The following is a 13,007-nucleotide window of genomic DNA, read 5'->3' as shown; positions in this document are numbered from 1 at the left end:
GTCGATGTATTTGTGTGTGTGTGGGGGGGCATGTCAGTTAATATTCCTCACAAACTTCAGAGGGGTACATGGAGGATCAATGTAGCTTTTATAGGAGCACTGCACTGTGTGGAAGTAACAAGTTGGAAACACTATTGTAATTATTTTTTCATTTCGTCATAATCAAACATTTGATGCATATATATATATATATATATATATATATATATATATATATATATATATATATGTGTGTGTGTTTGTGTGTGTGTGTGTGTGTATGTGTATATGTTTATCTTTTGGGGAAAGTAAATAAGCTTGCCGTTTTATATGTCTGACAAATATATGTTCCTCTTGTGTTTTTTTTTTTTCATTTTGTCCTAATCTGACATCAGGAGGGTACACAGAAGGTGACTGTATTTTAGAAGTAGGAATAGAGGAGGCATGTTGTTTGCTATATATAAATATGACAGCAGCAGCTTGAAACATATGACTATGGAATTTGTACCTTAATTTTAATCACAATTTAACCAGAGAGGGATACACAGAAAGTAATACGTGGCCTCACAAGCACTGAGCATTAAAGTTGGATACAGCTTGTTTCTTCCTTGAAAGTAAGATTAAATTTATTTTTCATACATATGACTTATTCAGGCAAACAATAAATCAAAGGGTCAGAGAAAAGCTCTAAAATGCACCAATATACTTCCATGGCTTCTGAGTGCCTAATAGCCCCTGGTTTAATTTAGTTATTACAGTGTGGTCTTGGTCAGTTACTGTGTGTTGAAATGATGCAGCAAAAAACAAAATTGAAGAATAATAAAAAAATAATTTCTTTCCTTAATCATAGTTTTCATTCAGACCATCACTGGAAGAAAAGGTTGTTTAGAAAAACTTTAAAATGCATCTCAGATCATCTATAAATCTCCTGTTTTCTGATGGGCAAATTGTGTGGCCTGCAGAGCCATGGCTTAATGTGGTTATCTCTACTGCAGTTATTGCACTGTAGTTGTGTTCAGTTAGGACATGCTGAAAGGATGAAGGAAAAAACAAAGATGATGAGTAAGGATAAAGTTCTTTCTTTAATCAGGGCCTTTGTTCAGGTAATCATTGGATGAAAAGGTTATTTAAAAAGCTCTAAAATGCACCTCAGAGCATCTAGAACTCCCATGGCTTATGGCTACCTTGTGGCCCCTAGACCCCCAGCTTAATGCAGTCTTGCTTACATGTAGAATGAATGAATATCTTGTAGGGAAAAAAACTGAAGAGTAAGACAAAGTGAGAGAAAAAGGAAGAAGACAATAATCTGGATAGTATGAGTAGGCCGGGGCATATCTTTTTAATAAATGTCCCCCAAACTTTCCCACACACTCCACTTACTTTTCCTATCACTGTTATAACGTTTCTTTGTTGCTCTCTTCTTTACATTCCTTCATTTGTTCTTCCAGTGTACTCCCTATGATCACATCTTAGTCTCCTCTCCTGTCTATATATTCATCCCCTCTGCTTCATCTTTTATACTCTGTCTACTCTAATCCCTGATCACTCTCAGGTATAATTTACCCACCTGCAGTTTACAACTGATCTTCTGCCTTGTACATAATCTAGAATACTTTGTTGCGCTACATTCGTGTTCTCCAACTACATGCATATCTAAAACCACTGTCCAGAGCATTTAAGCTCTGCCATTTTCCCAAGAGCACTAAATTACTATACGCATGTTGGATTTGTATTTACACAACTAGTATACTGCATCCCTTTTTGCTGTTATTGCTATTTGTATGACTTATGCATTGTAGCAGTTCTTGTCATAACTGCTATTTGTATGATTCATGCTTTTTCACATTTACTTTGTTATTGCTGAATTAACTTCTTTAGTATTATAACTATGGAACTTTTCAACCTGGGGCTCTTGCCTAGTTAGACTGTCCTGATAAAAAAAAGTAAAATAAATACATCATAAAATATAGTTTGTATTTGTGTATTTATTTACTCTTTGTTGACTGCATTTGTACCACTAGGCCAGTGAACTCTTTCCACGGGAGACTCAAGGTGGTATTCATACTGACTATGAGAATTTGGCCAGAGCACCAGGGAACTTTCCTGACTGATTTTTTCAAGAAGTGCTATAAGATCTTTTACATCCATCTGAACTACTATCAATTCAGGAAGATAGGACCTCATTTTAACATCTCATCAGAAGGACAGCACACTCAAAAGTCTAGCATCCCTCTTATGCTGTACTGCAGTGTCAGTATCAAGTACCTGGTATGGGAATAGAACCCACAGCATTCTGATCTACCAGCACAAACGATGAGCATGCTACCTGTAGAGCTACTGACATCAAATATTAAATGAATAAATAAATTAACAATGATGCATGGAATACTACAACCAGACTATGTCATACCATGCACAGATTGACCACACATAGGTTTGGACACAAGCTACCATGGTTATAGAGCAATGAAGGCATAGCTCACTTGTCTTCATATGTATAAAAAAAATCTTTTTTTATTAAAAAAACAGAAAAGAAGCTGACTCTAATAGAGCAATGAAGGCATAGCTCACTTGTCTTCATATGTAAAGATGAGGAGGACCACTGTGAAAGATGTTGGCAATGGCCACACTGTAGGGGTAGGGTAATAATAATATGGGTGTACATGTGTGTCATGTCCTGGTGAGTGTGATCATCTTGAAAGACTGTGCAAGGAGTGGATGATGACTCCAGTCTGGGTCATTAAGGCAGAGGTGGGTGGAAGCTGGTCAAATAGCATGTAGGTGGACACAGCTCCTGCAGAGGTTAATGCACTGTGTGTATTTCTTTGTGACAGGTCCAGGACACCCAGAAGACGTATGTGTGCTGATCATTCATGTCCCTGAATATGAAGATGTCCCACCTGAGGAATGCGAGTGGTGTGATCTGCAACTGGCACAGAGGGTGGTGTGCTCCATGACCTTGAATGGCAGGCCATGACATTGGAAGGTTCAGCATGTACACTCCATCTATATGTCCATCCACAGCGGCCTGCAGTGTCCACAACGCTGTTAGTAGGCACAAAGAGTTTGGCACTGTGGAACCTAGACCATCTCCTGATTATACCACAGTGGGTGTCTTTACTAGAGGTAGAAGAGAATCCGCCATAAGAATGGCAATGCTGTTGGTGTGTGGGAAGCCCATCTGCACCTGGAGGATACAGACTCTCCACAGTGCCTATCCAAATTGCTACACACCAAGGCCATCATGCAGCTCAAGTACCATACTGATCAGCTCTGCAATGGCCATGGTTGCATCATCCTATGCACATATGAATACTTTGCACATCAGCTGAGTAATGGGCATGGAGACACTAAGGTGTAGGGCAGAAACTGATGGATTGCTGGACATGAGTATGCTGGCACCTACTTCCATCCTCATGCTCATTGGAACTAGTAGCACCCGCTGTTGTTTGAGGTATACAGGACAAGGGTGCACCCTTGGCTGATGTCAGCCAACTCCTGTCCCACAATAGTACCCAGTGATTAAGGCAATGGAGCTGTGTCTGTGGAAGGGGATGGTAATGTGCCTACAATGGTACCCATGCCTGGCAGTGGCACTGTAGCCACAGATTGTTCTATGCTGTGGCTGTAATCATTGTCAGCCTCAAATATTTCCCCAATATATGGTATGTCAACATCCATGGTGGAGGAACCTATACATCAAACCCCCTGGGAAAATAGACAAAAATCCCCTAGTGAATCACTGCCTTTTTATAAAAATTCAGGATTACAGTAATTCTACAATTGTAAAATAGAATGGCATGAAAAAATATAGGTCTGCTTACCTTGTGCAGATTCATATAGCTGAAATCCTGAAGTGTCTGTAGGGATGATATTATCATATCTGCAGAGTGACTGGTTCTGGCTCTGACATGTTGCACCTCATGATACTTGTGTAAGGATATAACTACCTTGGGCATCCCTTAATGACACCCATTGTTGGGGGGAGTGAAATTTTGTACCATTGTCAAGTGCTCCACTGGATATGAGAGGAGCAGTCTTCCATGCTAGACAATGATGCCAGGATATCCTTCATTTCTGTAAGAGATGACTGTATAGGCAGACTTCCACCCACGGCCATACTCCCCCATGTAAGGCTGGTTGCCTTGGTATGGATATGATACATGTTAGTGACTTTATGACATCTTGTGACTTGTTATAGACACCAACAGCATCTAACTGTGCACAAGATCCAGCAATGCATGATCATGGAAGGCCCATTTGCTCCTGTCAGTTAGGAGGATCCTCTAGCCATTTTCACAAAGGGCCTGCAGAAAGATGTTTGCCTCTGCCTGGGAGAATTTATCCCTTCTTTAGTTGTTTTTACAGCAATCCTGCTATTTAAATGTGAGGAGAGATACATATTAAACTTTTGGCCTATGATATCTACTGCACCGACATTACTGTATAGATTTTAATGCCACCCACGCTACCAATGATGATCTGTTTCAAAAAAGAACAGGTGTAATTACAGCATGGCCATTGTCTAATGGTGTGTGCTTCCTGGTCTTTGAAGATGTGCAACACTCTTTGAGGTTCAGGACCTGTGTGATGGCCCTGAGATTCTGTAAGTAAGAACAGCAATCCACTCCCCCTGGCAAGCACATTGTGTTGCAGATTTAGTACATCTTAGTCCATGTAATTGCCTTTGGAGTTTCCCTCCCCAACCAACAACAGAGAAATACATTTTGAAAAGTAATTCCCATCCCAACCACCAACAACAAAGAAAAAACATTTTCAAAAGCAATTCCATGCACCTCCCAGCAACAGAGAAACATTTTTAAAAGCATTTCTCTCCCCAAAATACAGACACATGTTGAAAAGTACTTTCCTACAACCTCCCAGCAACATATAGACACAAATTTTGAAAAGCAATTTCTCCAAACCAACAGCAAGGAAAAGCATTTGCAAAAGCAATTCTGCCATCTTCCCTCAATAGAGAAAAACCTAATTATCCACTCAATCAACACAAAGACACACATTTTAGAAAACGATCTCAACCTCCATATCCCCACTCTCTAAAGAAGGCTTGTATGCCTTACCACCACCAAACATGCTTTGTGGTGTCTTGGGTAATGCACCCTTCTTAGCCCACTAACAACCTCTCCTTTGGTCTCTAACCCCCCAGTAGTCAGATGTTGATCATGCTCCTACAACAGCAATACAACAGAGATTTTACCCATCATTCCCCCAAAATGTCCTATCACTATCCCCGGAACACTTACCACAGCTGTTGTAAATCGCTGTGTCCCAAACAAGTATGCTTTTTACTCTCCACTTCATTTGCTTCACATAGCAAATTCCTTAGTATGATGAGCACTGCAATGGCTGATGCAGTATTTATCACTTCCACACCTGATATTAGAACATTAAATATGTTCTAGGATTACAAATCAGGCAAATTCTTAAATGATCTACATAGGCTGTGAGTCTGAATATAATATCCTTGAATGATGAATCATTTTAAGACTGTTAACTCAAAAATTAGGATAATGAAACAATCAAGGGTAATTGTCTCTGAACTGCCCATTGTTTGGAAGGTGCACTGAACCTAGGCTGTGTTATAAGGCACATACCTGACCATGCACCAACGTGAATGGCTGCAAAGTACATTGTGCATGTGAGAGCAGGTCTCTGATCTCTTTGGGGAACACAGATTTATTAAATGTTTGTTGTGGCCCCTAAAAATGCTACAGAGCAATAATGAAAGGAGATATGGGTTGTTAGGTTTACACACAAGCATTTCATTATGTCATTCACATCCAAAACATCACCCTGGCTTGCTGTGTATTTATGTGCTACTATAGGTTGGCATTCTGGTAACTATTTAGAATCTTGGAACCCACGTTGCCGGATTCCAAGAAGTGGAAACTCAATAGCCAGAAACCCGGATTTACATATACTAATTCTGAGATTACCATTTCTCAGAATATTCCCATTTCTTAGAGGTATGTCACTGTCAGAGTTGGTATATATAAGTTGGAAGCATGTGGGGTGCTGGCCCCCCTATGAAAAACAAGTTTAAAGGAGAAGATCAATCTTTTCTATTTTCTCTTCTCTTGTATTTTCAGTCTTTTTTCTCAGTGTCTCAGGATTTAGCAATGCAAGTCTTGATATTTCAGTATGGAGCCTGGAATTGTGAGCTGTTATGTTCATTGGTGCCCATTGCTGTGCATCACATGATGCCTGCAACATGTATTGTACAAATGAGCTACTATATTCCTCTATATTGTGACCTATGAGGTGGCCATAGCAACTGCGGCACTGATTCTGGCAGGTCTCCTAGATAGAGCATAAAAGAATCTAAATATTTCTGCACCCCATATACAGAGAACAGCACTGTCCCCAATTTAAGGTGGATGTTTGGCACTTGCCTTGCCTTGCCAGGGCAGTAACTGCTACATCAGGGATCACCCAGTGTAGTAAGCAGTGTAGGCTCCACTACAGTGAACCTAAACAGGCACCACCTTAACCATCTTTGCCAATGGGAACAAGAGTGAAGATGAGGTTAAGGAAATAACCCTCTGAGTTCTATTGTAAGTACTTATCATGTGCAGTTTAATGCAGTGCAGTGATAACTACTCAACCAAATGCAGGACATGTAATTCACATATATATTCTTTTATGTTTTTCAGCACCTGTGCAACTAGAGGAGAACATACTGACCATTCAGAGGCATATGGAACAACTCTTCAGATGAATGGATAAGTATATACCACTGACAGCATAGCAGCATATTGCTGCCATGCCACCAGATTTATATATTCATATATTGTTGATAACAGTGGAAACCTTTCCTACTAGGAATATACTCCTCCCAAAGCAACTGTACTGCACAAACAGGCTGCCTTATTGTCACACCCACCCAGCTTTTGTGATGTGCTGTTAAGGTAGGGCTCATACACTTGTTCCTCCTTGCCCCTCCACCAGCTGCGTGCCATTCTCCAATCACAACTGTGCTTTTGGCCACCTGCATTGCTATGTTCATTGGCTTAGCCCTTCTAACCATATAAGGTGCACCAGTCTGTTTGCCTGATAACTACATGTACTGCCCCATCTAAGCCCCATGGCAGTGCCAGTTCTACATAACATACTCGGGACATGCTTCCTTGTAGCATCCACTGATGTACTGCTGGTTGGTATATATAATATTATTTGACTGTCAACTGTTGAAAGGTTCCCATGTTTAGTCCTCTATTTTTGCAGATTTTGCTTTTTCCCACTGGCATGGTCCACTTCTTAGATCACGTACTCCATGTCCTTCTCTGACCTTTAGCCATAGAACATTGCATCAGGGGTGTCACACACCATCATCCATAGCCGCTACAGTCTACATTACACCACATGCATTCCTTGCCCATATACTCACAGCTGGACTCCTGAGCGTCCCACCCCCAACACCCAGTTAAAAATGGATGTTCCTTCTACTGGCTCACCAAGCAGGTGCCCAGATACATGACACCGCCCCCCCCGCCCCGCCCCAGCTATTCAAGTCCCATTTCTATGTTCTGCTCCCAACCATCCTTTAACATATTTTATTTAAAAAAAAAAATCTTCTTTTAAACTGTAACAAACTGTTTGCTACAAATGTGGCAAACAGGTGACACAGTTTACACATCCCTGCATGAATCGGAATTTTTAAACCATACCAAATTGCTTGCTGCAAAGTTTATATCCTGACTTCTTGCAGTGCTACTGCACTCATATTTTATATGTGTATGTATATATATATATATATATATATATATATATATATATATATATATATATATATATATTTTTTTTTTTTTTTTCTGTTTAAACTATAGAAAAACTGTTTGCTACAGTTTAGACCACACAGAGAGTGCTACAGCACTCAGGTTTGACTGTAAATGCATACTGGCTTTTAAAAGCCAGTATTACATTAAAGAGTGATTGGGATCAGCTGATTGTACCCCTAACACTTTGTGCCCGGGGTAGTTGCCCCTCTCTCCCCACCCTAGCTATGCTACTGTGCCCGAGATACATGTCTGACTGCCTGTTGTGACCCACTGCCTGCAATTCTACCTTGTTTTATCTGGAAGATCATACCTGTTCTCCACATTTTCATTGCACATAAAACTTTTTTTACTTCTCCAGGTACTTGTATTACTTGTATGCTTGAAAATATTATACAGACTTGCTAATGTTTTCCCTTGTGTGTGTGTGTGTGTGTGTGTGTGTGTGTGTGTGTGTGTGTGTGTGTCTTTCTTTCTTGCTAGCCTTCCTACATATTTATTTGATGTTTGTTGTTCTATTTCTCTCCATTTATGTTACTATTTTATGTAGTGTCACACGTGGCTGTGGCTGTGATGCAGCAGCAGCATTTACCTTGTCAATGACTTTTCCTACCATCCCATGCTGGGTCCCCAGTTGCCTCCAGGCCTGCCACTCACTGGGATGATGAAAGTCATCTATGGCCTAGACATTTCCGTGGTTTCTTCTGGTGGTGTTGTATCATTCTCTGGGGATGCTACCATGAAGTCATGATATGTTACTTGGCAACTGTTAAAGGAAATGGTGACACTAATGGTGGACTTGCAACATAATGCAGGCATTGGACACCTGGGGAATTCCTTTGTGTGACTGGCAGAGTCACAGTGCTACCTGACCTTCTCAATCAGGTCACCTGTGGCTGGATCCAGCAAGGAGTTCAGAAATGGAGGTGACTGACCTCTATCTGGGTACAACACTTGGTGGTATGAAAGTCAGCTGTCACCCTACCCTATTTGCCATCATGGTGCCCCCATTCCTTGTGTGTCAGTTCCCTCTTCAGTTTGTTGTTCAGTCCTCCCCTTCACCAGCACTCCCCCCATCTGTCTGTCTGTCTCTCTATGTCACTCCTTAGCATACTCCCTTTTGTGTCAGACCCCTCCTCTGTTGGTCTTTGTATTCTGTGACTGTCTGCCTTGCTTCCATCCTTATACCATCTTTCTTGCCCACTTTCCCCTCTACCCTTCTTTAAAAAATGGGCACTTGCCCCAAAAAAAAATTATACAGTTGCTTCCCCACCCCATCCCAGTTTTTCCTTACTTTTGCCATTTGGTGTGTTGCTGTGCTTGGTCTTCCTTTTGTCTAACCACCTTATACACCTATTTCCTTCTCATTATTAAAAATAAATTGGTAGGGACTTTGTTGATAAGTACTTATTATGTCTTTCAGAAGTTCTCATGGCAGCTTGACCTTGTACATATCAGTGCATTTAGGCAAAGGTGTGCTACATGCTTACTCCTGGGATCCTTGGGTCATGTGACTGTCATTGCTGTATGCTCCTCTTTAGGTGATCAATGTGGTTTGCACTAGTGGATTATAAATTAGTTAAATGCTGTCAAGCTAAGTATCTCCTATTACATTATTAAACAGCCACAGGCCACATCATGCCATTTCAGTCATGCTAATTAGCCATTGTGCAGCCGCATAACTGATGTTTCTGAATCCCAGGGTCGGCAATCTGTGATTATTATACTGATTACTGTACCCATGTCCTCTGGGGTCAATAGCATAGCGTTCCAAATTGTTTTTCTTTTTTCTCTGTGGTCTTCAATAAAATATACAAAGCTTTTCTTCTGCTGCTGCTTTCCATCTGATTCTGTGGTGCTTATGAGAGGCAATGGCATTCGGACTATGGACTGAGAGGTCTTTATTGCATACTGTTGCACAAAGCTGTCATGACTGGCTACTTTGAGTTACATTATTTCTGTGTCTTATTATTCAATGACTGCAATGGATGCATTATTATTCTGCTGCCTTGATTTTATTGTTTGGTTGTATTGCATTAGCATTTGATTCAACCTACTCCAACACTTTCTTCAGTTTGAAATTACATGTATGGACTTATTCTAAATGTTGAGAAGTCCCTAAAGTCCTGATGCTGAAAGCTGATTCCACATAGCTTCATAGATATACATTAAGTAATCAGTCATCAGACCATTTTATCCTAGCCCAGAACACTCAACATCAAAAGTTACTTCCTGCCTTAAGGAAGGACATGCAGTCTAGGCCTGGGGAGAACTGGTGATTGCCCATCCTGTTGTTTAGGTTGTCTTGAATGTGGCTAGTGAATTACTCTGTTTAATATGCAGAGGCAGTTTTTAGATGTGGATACACTGGGATAACCCCCCCTCCCCCGTCATGCTAATATGTCCTATTACACTGCTGATAGAAATTAAGGTCCTTTGTATATATGTTTGAGAAACCATTAGTTCTACAAAGACACAATAGAATGAAAATGGAGGGGGGGACTGGTAACTTAATCTTGTTTTAAACTGTATTACTTCATTTAGGTAGAATTTTGGGATTTTATCCATTTTTGTCTTCATCATCAGGTAACTTCTCTGGTTGATATCAGAGGTAACTGACTGCTGAACTACATTTTATTTATTATTTTACATTATTTATTCATATTTTGTTCAGATATGCAGTGTGTGGGATAGCATGTTTTGTCATGTTTAATTCATGGTTAATTTTCATTACTGTAATACAAATATAGTTCATACACAGATGTGCAGAGTAGAATTCCAGTATTAATAGCATCACTGCAGCCTCAGTTTCCAGTTATGAGCTGTCAGACTCCCCTTCTTTCAGCTATATTCACATAAATTCAGCAAGTGAAAAAAAAAAAGGATTAAGCATAGATAATGTGGTTAGTACAAGTATTTTGGGTTAATTAAACATTAACTAAATTGTTTAACAGTGCTTTTTCTGCATATCATAGTCATTCATTTCTGTTGTGGCTTCAGCATTATTACCTTTAATGTACTCATTTGTAAAACAAGCCTCTAAGTATAATTTACATTTCTTTTCTGGCAGCTTCCAGTTTCTGTAGAGTGGAGAAACAGAATGACCTACACACTGATTTAAACAGTAAGGCAGCACAGTTACAATACTTAGCTGGCTATTTTTAGTTTACCCTGAAAAGTACACACTGCATTGGAGATTAGAAAAATGCATGAAGTAGAAACATTGAGAATATTATTTGACTTTCTGTGTAAATGTGTGTTTGGGTAACTTTTTATCAAAATACAGGGATGCCTTTATGCTACTTGTTTATAATAAATAGTTACTGAAGGCATATGAAAGTCATAAGTTAGTAATTACATGCTTCTGAGTAACTTACATGCATGCTGAAGCTTTTATATACCTCTTACTGTTTATGCAACGGCATCTACTCCAGATCGATGAATTAACCAAAATAGACATAAATGTATCCATTTATTTAGTAGCCTTATCATTGCTGTGCCTTTTCAAGAGAACATATCCATACTGGAATCAGTCACTATGAAAGTCAAGTAAAATATTTGACTATTACTCCACAGGTTTTAGTAGATAAAGTGGCTTAAATGCTTAGTAGTATAGCGTACAAAAAATCCACCTGTTTTATTTATATATATATATATATATATATATATATATATATATATATATGTGTGTGTGTGTGTGTGTGGGTTCACTACATAATCTCGAAATTTTGAAATTTCGAATTTCTGTGTAGTGCGACCTTGGAGTTTAAATATTTAAGTGGGGGGTGTGGGGTGCAGGGGGGCTTGCCCCCCTGTTTGTATGTAGTGTAGGTTTGTGTGTTTGCATTTTGGGAAATGGTGTGTATATGTGTATGTGTGTGGTGTATGTTTAGTGTAGTGTTCAGGATTTTGAAATTCGTGCTTCTGGTATTTCGTTATTTAGGGGTTTCAGCTATATGGTCTCAAGATTTTGAAATTCGATATTTCAAAATTTTGAAATTATGTAGTGAACCCATATATATATATATATATATATATATATATATATATATATATATACACACACACACACACACACACACACACACATATATATATATATATATATATATATATATATATATATATAAAATCTACCTATTCAACTAGATAATTTAGCCTGCTTATTTAAGATATTTACACATAGCAAATGGGAATACTACCAAACTTAGGATAGTAAGGACATAACATTTCCTCCTATGGTCTGGCTCTAGGTGACATGAACAATTATCTCATATAGTTAAATGAGAGTAGCTCACTTAAATAGAATAAATGTTATGCATGTGCACTCATGTACATAAACACATACAAACAAGTCCCTAAGAATATTTTCTCACCCCCATACTAATTTAGACATCCCCAAACTCATCCATAAATCCATGATATTTAAACTGTCAGATTTTCCCTAGTGTAAAATCGCCTACCACAAAAGGTATGGTAGCATATTATTCTGCTGAAGTGCAGGTTTCTGAACCAGCTTACACTGCTGGCTTAATAGCAAAATTGCTTTTGCACATAATGTAACTCAGTAATGCAGTCCATTGAGGACACTGCTGATATGCATCTCATGGGTGGGAGGATATACCTATCCTGAGGTACAGTAATTATGGATTTGATTATATTAACTAGCAAGATGCAGGTGGGTATGATGAGCTTTGCCTTATTTCAACCACTGCTATTATAATGGGTCACTGTATTCGTTAACATAGTTGTAGGCACTATGTCTGGTCCAAGGTCATGTCACTAATGAGATTCATAAACATGAATCACGCCAATGACATGCCAACATGATACATCTATGAACTGTATGTCGGTATGCATATTACACAGGTGTGTATTGAGAACAGCAGCTCAGAGATTTATTGTATTGTATTGGCAGAAGTTTACCATGACTGTCGCTTAGTTGAGAATGTCCCAAATTCTCTAAGAATGCAGTAAGAGTTCATAGGTTCATAGGTTCATAGGTTCATACTAGGCTATCTGCCCAAGGGCATTTACAAGCCTAGCCCATCATTTTGTGGCTTACGCCACCCCTTTAGTATGGGGAACTATACCCATTATTTTGCTGTGCCTCTGTCGAGCAGTGACACTGAGGTAATCCCTGGGGTATATCTGCGATCTCCCATCCATTGGTCAAGATTTCTCTTGAACAAGGCCAGCGAGGTGCTCTGCCTCACATGTACCGGATTTTGT

This window comes from Protopterus annectens, chromosome 1.part2 (genome assembly GCF_019279795.1).
Source record: "Protopterus annectens isolate FY-2018-M chromosome 1.part2, PAN1.0, whole genome shotgun sequence".
In the NCBI taxonomy this organism is placed as follows: Eukaryota; Metazoa; Chordata; order Ceratodontiformes; family Protopteridae; genus Protopterus; species Protopterus annectens.
This window is presented reverse-complemented; position numbering follows the sequence as displayed.